This window comes from Nuphar pumila, chromosome 8 (genome assembly GCF_984573655.1).
Source record: "Nuphar pumila chromosome 8, dmNupPumi1.hap1.1, whole genome shotgun sequence".
NCBI lineage: Eukaryota > Viridiplantae > Streptophyta > Magnoliopsida > Nymphaeales > Nymphaeaceae > Nuphar > Nuphar pumila.
Window position 1 is genome coordinate 25890776 of NC_143256.1, and position 7349 is coordinate 25898124.

The window sequence follows — 7349 nt, forward strand, 5'->3', positions numbered from 1 at the left end:
GGTTGATGAGTCATTCTCCACAGCATTTACAACACCCTTGCAAATCTTTGCTTACAGTGTAAAGAGAACAAGTCTTCTTTCTTTTTGCTAATACTAGAGAACCTTTGGATAGCTTCCACCTTCCATCACTGAAATTGTTGTTGTAGCCTTCATCATCCAGCTTTCCAGTAGAGATTAAATTTAGTCGAATATCTAGTACATGCCCCATATCTTTAAGAAACAATTTACAATCAATATTTGTTTCCAAGCAAATGCCACCTATATCGATAATTCTTTACACATCTTCATTTTTCATTCGAACATTCTCGAAATCACCTTGAGAGTAAGAAGTAAAGAAATCAGCCCGTGAGGTAATATAAAATGAAGCTCCAGAATCAATTACCTAATCTATCTCTTGTCTAATCAAATTAATGTTAGTATCATCACAGATAATCATTAGTTCACCATCTGTAACTGCAGCTGTATCATTTTGCTTTTCCTTTGAATTTTTTTTTGTGTTCTTCTCTTTGAACTTGAGTTTTCTGCACTTCTGTTTCATGTGCCCTTTCTTGTGACAATAATAACACTCGATGTCTTTCTTTGAACTTGAGCTTGAACGGCCTCTAGATTTATCACGATTGTGCGGAGCCCTACTCTTACTCCTACCTCTCCCTCGATTTTCCATCACAAGTGCCTCAGAGTGAGAAGAACCTGATGATTTTCTTCTTGTCTCTTCATTCAATAGACTGCTGGAAACTTGGCTCATTGTTACCATTTCATCAGGTGTGGAGTTACTAACTGTGACCACCAAGGTTTCTCAACTTTCAAGAAGTGAATTAAGAAGTAACAAGGCTTGCAACTCATCATCAAAGGTAATTTTCATGGTGACCAACTGATTCACAATGCTCTTAATCTTATTCAAATATTCTGCAATAGAAGTACCCTCTTTATATTTGAGATTCACAAGCTTTCGAAATAGGAAAGCATTATTCACTGTCGTCTTTCTATCATAAAGACGCTTCAGTTTGATCCAAAGACCATGTGCTGAATTTTCTGTAGAAACATGATGAAAAACGCTATCATCAATCCATTGTCGAATGCAACCAACAATTTTTTGCTCTAGCTTTTTTCACTTGTCATTTTTCATCTCTTATGGTTTGCCGCTATCACCCTCTATAGGTCCATCCAAATCTTTACAAATCAAAAGATCTTTCATTTTTGTTTTTCAAGTCATTCAATTTGTGTCATTTAAGCTAATCATATGCCCAACGTTGCTTTCCATAATTTTCACACACAAAATATAATGAATCGAAACTGGATTAACCAAACTTTGATACCTGATGTTGAGAAAAATAAGCTTTCTCACAAGTGAAAATCAATGGAAGCAAATATATATATATATATATATATATATATATATATATATATATATAGAGAGAGAGAGAGAGAGAGAGAAAATTAAAGAAGCACACAAAGATTTATGTGGTTTCCTCAAATTGAGGTACGTCCACAATGACTGATAAATCAGTCTCTTCCACTATATTCAAAGAGAGTTTACAAAGTGATCAAAAGGCATAAGTCTTACAAACATACAAAGGTGTAACAAAAAGTAACAAGAGAAAACATCTCACCAAATGTTCTGAAGAACTAACCACACGAAGCAGCCCCACAAAAGTGGAGAAGCACTCCTTACTAACAGAACCACACGCACTGCTCTACAGCAAACAAACACGCACACTGTCAAGAGACTATTGCTTTTCAGCAAATATAGAAAATAATTCTTGAGACAATCAAAGGACATGCTTTGGGAATCCTCTGAAATAATGATAATGAGCAGTTCCAAAGCATGCCATAAATCAGCAGTTATCAAAAGATCTATTCACTAAATAGATGGGTCTCAACAGGTCTTGCATGTTGCAGAGTTTGTATCAGTACCAACGCAAGTCCTGGTTGGTTATGATAACCTTAAGCTGCTGACTGCCGTTTATGTTGCAGTCCAGAGGGCTAATGTTGTACGTGTGTTTGCTCTGAAATTATCAGTTGCTCCGTCGGTTGCCAAACCCCAACTGTTTGCTTCTCCAGCCCCGTATATATGTATAGATATATATTAAAAATTTTAAAAACAACACTTTTGTCCGTCACTGTCATAATTATATCAATTAAGGTTATTCAATACCTGTCACAAACTGGTTGTGGCTTAGTAGCTTGACGAATAATCCTTGAAGAGAAGTTGGTATGTTCAAATTTTTCTCCTCTTTAAGTAAAGAGAGATCAGCTCATAACAGACACTGATATATTGTATTATTCCTTGTCACAGGTGACAGTGTGATAATGAAGAGATTGCATTTCCCGTTGCAACATTGACATGGCAATTGACTCTTTAGTTATCAATGTGGCCAATTTTACTTAAATTAACGTAGTATACTTACTTTGGAAGATCCCAATTTTTGTTATATTTGCATTTGTACGCTGATATAGATATCCCATAGTTTCCTGGGTTTTGTATCTTCATCTTGTCAGGATCTGTAAGACTAAGAGAGAAGAACTACCTTGTTTTGGTGGAGTCTTTGACATAAATGAAAATTGCAAAACCATAGGATGCGGCTAATTGCTCTAAGGTGGTAGAAGACTTATAAGCAGTGCCACAACTAGTTCATTGGCGTTCCAGCTTCATAAGAGCATTATTATCCAGACTCAAATCCATCCTTAATTTGTTTTTTTCTCTCCTTATCCTTTCTTTCTAGCAGCATACTAAAAGCCCGTATTTTGTAAAACTTGCTGCCTCCGCGTGCAATCAGCAGCGGGCACTCCTACATTAACAGTGTTACACCCATCTCTCTCTCTCTCTCTCTCTCTCTCTCTATATATATATATATATATATATATATATATATATATATATATATATATATATATATATATATATGGGTTAAAGTTGCAGCAATCTTCTTTTTTTTTTTGAGATTACCCCATAAATGTGATCTACATGCTGTTTTTAATAGGAACCAACTTTTGAATTACCCCAATGCAACCGGTGTAGTGATGCAAATATTGACACTTGTAAATGCACTGATTTTTCTTGACTAAAAAAAAGAATTCAAGAATAGTTTCTCATTAAATCAAGCACGCTGAGCACATAAACAAGCTAAATTCAGTCAAAACAACTTGTCTCATGAGATTCCAACTAAATTGTAGGTTGACTGTATTAAATATTATATATATAGTCCTGAAAGTGTAAAAAGAAACCATATATATCTATCTGTGTTGGATTAAAAAAAGATTGTTCAGATACTTAATGGAGGTTAAATGAAGGTCTGCTTATTTCTTCCAGTCCCCATAAACCTTTAAATTATAGCGACAAAGTTTGAAATATTTGGGTTAGAAGTCTATTTTCTGGAAAAGAATCCATCGTAGTTTCACTTAAATCCTATGGTAAAAGCTGGCTTTAGACACTGTGGGTCTTGTCAAGTCTGACTTAAGAGGGTTCCAAGCCCAAGATTCTGTCTTCTTGGTTAACCCTATGCTCGAGTTTGGTCACATGGTAGGTCTATGCGGCTATATTCATCAATCGAGGTACGTTTAAGCTGATCTAGACGGGCTCAATTAAACCACTAGCATTTGGCCTTTTGTTGGGAAGTTTTATCTTCGAGTCATTGTATTCAGTCTGTTGCAGAATTAGTTAGGCACTTTTTTTTAAAATTCTTAAGCTGGGGATACTTCCATGTGATTCAAAACCAAGACATCTCAGTTATGATAGTGCAACGTTACCATCTAGCTATCTCATTTGATCACCCAGTAATATACATCATGCTTTGGATGTCATAGACCAAAGTAACATAAATTTAGCCTATGTCAGTTAGTGAGCTTATGTTGTGTTCTGTCACACATTATGTGATTATACTTTTGTTGGAATGATTGGTAGCACTTGGTTCGAGCCTCTTTTTTTTTTAAATTTTTATGGGCAACAATCTAGGATAACCACCAACGGGGCTCCACTTGTTTAGCAGGAGCAGTTAGCGCACGTTAACTTGAGTTGGGACGTTGCAAGTTCGAATCCCAATGGTATGGTTGTATAACTGGTAGGGGTCTGACTAACTCTAGCTTTCTCTGTCGAAGAAAAAAAACAATCTAGGATAACTCCAAGGATATAAACCTGCAGAGACCCCTCAAATATATGACAACGCAACCTAACCATCAAGCTATTTCATTTGACCACATTGGCTCGTGTCTTTTGGGTATGATTATTATCATGAGGTAGATGAATTTCCACATCATGGCATCTACTTTTCGTAGGTAGACTTCTTTGTATAATAGTAAAGCAATGCTTACTAACCATTTTTGGCAATATAACCCATGTCATTTGGTTCCTAACTCCTAACCCTAGCATCCTGTACAAGAGATGTATATATATCATGCAATCAATGCATATATAGCTATGGGCCATGATGTTGTATGGCCTATGGTCAACCACATTAATGGCTTTGCCTAGCATCCTGTAAAAGAGATGATCTCTCTCTCTCTCTCTCTCTCTCTCTCTCTCTATATATATATATATATATATATATATATATCATGCAGTCAATGCATATAATAGCTATGGACCATGATGCTGTATGGCCTATGGTCAACCACATTAATGGCTTTGCCTTAGAAGATGAAGCAGCATAGGAAGTTTTAGATGAAGTAACGAGCCATTGGCAGTCTACCAGTTTCCGTTTATTCTGGTACGACTGGTGCAATAATGTTCACCAGATGTTAAAAAGCATCAAAAACACATATTCTTTGTCTGTTTAATCGTCATTTTCATGATATCTGGATGTCCTTCTCGCTTTCCACATTGCATTTGATTTTCTTTGCTCCTTTTTCATACAATTGTAACACTTGTGCACCGGAGAATGGCTGATGAAGGCATGCCAAAATGGCTCTTGAACTTTCTACTGTGGGTAGTATTTTAGTGATTCACTGGGAACAATTCGTAGGCAACTTTCTTTCAATGTGCAACAGACACGTATTCAGCAGTTGGTTAATAAGAGGATTCATTTGACTCCTCTAGTTTGTTAACCAACAAATAGGGTTTAATATGCATGAGTGAAATCAATTCACAACTACTTAAACCATACAACTACTTGAACGATAGTGACCGGAAGCTTTTTAAAACTTTTGGGAAGCTTGCTTCGGAAGCCCAAAACTATGCATTTTTCTCATGCTTAACAAATCTTATGAAATATTTGCTTCCCAAAATGAAACGCTTGCTTTTTTTGTGTGTAAAAAATTAATTTCCTTGATGTTGCGAATGCTTTTATTATGTTAAAAGAATTATATTTTGTTAGTTTATGTTTTTACAATGAAATTCTATATATTAGATACTCTTTTTTTTTAAAGGCAAGTTGGGGTTAGGCAGACCATACCAGTTATACAACTATACCATTAGGTTTTGAACCTTCAACGTCCCAACACAAGCGGAGCCCCTTTAGCAGAATATTTTTTTGAGAGAGCCAAAAGAAACTTTAACAGAATACTTAAAATTCGTTTTCAGCAAAACTTACATTTTAAATTGTTGTCGTGTCTTAGTTGCTTTCCTTTACACTTACTGAACATTTCATGTTTCACCTATACATGCATTTCTTAAACACTCGCTTCTGCTTGCGCTTTACACGTTTCTTCACACATGAATCAACTAACCACCGCAGGGTTGCCCGATCAAACCCCACTAGCACACGGGTGTGTATTCATAGTTTTTAGAGGTGGGTCACGTAAGAAAAGCAGATCAGATCATGCTGAACATGAGCCTTCTGCTCATACGAAAATTGTGGCCCACCATTACCTTACTCGGATGAACGCCATGGGGCATTTAAGGAATGTTTGATGGCACGTCCCGCCCATCGGACATGACAAAAAAGCCTAAAAATCACACATTTTTTTAACAAAAAATGTGAGATGTGGCGGACGCAAGGAACGTCATCAGCCGCATTCATGATATTAAAAAAGAATGGGGATGAGAGGAACAAAGTTAAAAAAAAAAATGAATGCCTCGATGGCTGCATCCCTCTTTCTGCTTGACTCTCTCTCCTGTATGGCGAAGGGAGGAGGTGTTGGGTGTAAGAAGAGGAGGTGAGAGAATTCAAATGAAGAAAACGTGGGCTCTTTTTCCTTTTGGAATAAGTTTGGACTTGATGATGTGGAATAGTCCCATATTGAAGAGTTTCAAGAAAATTATAGGCTTTATAACCTATATGGAAACTTTTACACTTGTTCCTAAGAACAAGAGGGTGGGATGACTACCACACACGTGCGTGTACACGTGCACGCACACGCGCATGCGCGCTCGCTCGTCATGCTGGCTCGGGCTCGGGTTCAATCAAGACCAATGTACCTTTTTGTTCTAATTTTCTGTGATTATTTGGATTCATTAATGGGTTATGAGAAATGATAACGGGTCATGACTCCTCGTAGTTCATGTTCGTTAACGGGTCTCGACTCTCCTCGGATTTTGTAACGGGTCCCTTCCACATTTTTGTAACCATTGGTGGGTTATAAAAACGTGGTTAGGGCTAGGGTTACATATATGTTGTAAATACAGAATTCAGAGGAAGTCTCTGATCCTGCATTTTCTCTCTCCCTGCTGCTCTCACTCTCTCTCTCCTGAGTTATCCCTAAAAGGGTTTTCTGCAACAGCAGTTCAGAGAGGTTGTCTTCGAAGGACGATCTGTCGGAGTGCACCGATCTTGATCGTCGAGGCTATTGTATCCTGGGGGAAGGGTGTTGGACCCTATTTGCACCGTATGTGGAGGCGAATCTTTTCTAAGGGAAGTACTTTCGTACGCCTTAGCCTATTACATAATATTAACATGTTTCTATTGTTTATATTATATTCTTTGCATCTGTTTGTTCATTTGCATATGTCTGGATTTTGGTATATTGCGAAACTCGATATGTTTGCTCCTTGTTTATGTTTTGATCGATTGTCTATCATGAATATCATGTTTATACATGTTCTGATTTCGTTCATGTTGTTGATTGTGAAACTGTGTGATCTAAAATATGATTCAACAGTCTTAGAGAAGATTGTAAGCATGGAGACTTCTTCTGCTTTTATACCAAAAGTAGACATGTCCGGTATTCTAGAAAAATTTGTCGGACAGAATTTCAAGCGTTGGCAACAACGCATGAAAATCTGGTTCACTACAATAGGGTTGTTATCTGTTCTGGAACTCGACTGCCCTTCCGTTTCTGAAACTGACCCTGATCCTGTTGCGGTCAATGCGGCTGTAAAGTGAAAAGAGAAGGACAGTATATGTCGTGGTTGCATATTATTGGCTTTGTCCAACACGTTGTTCAATGTATATTGTTTCTCATCTACTACTGCTAAA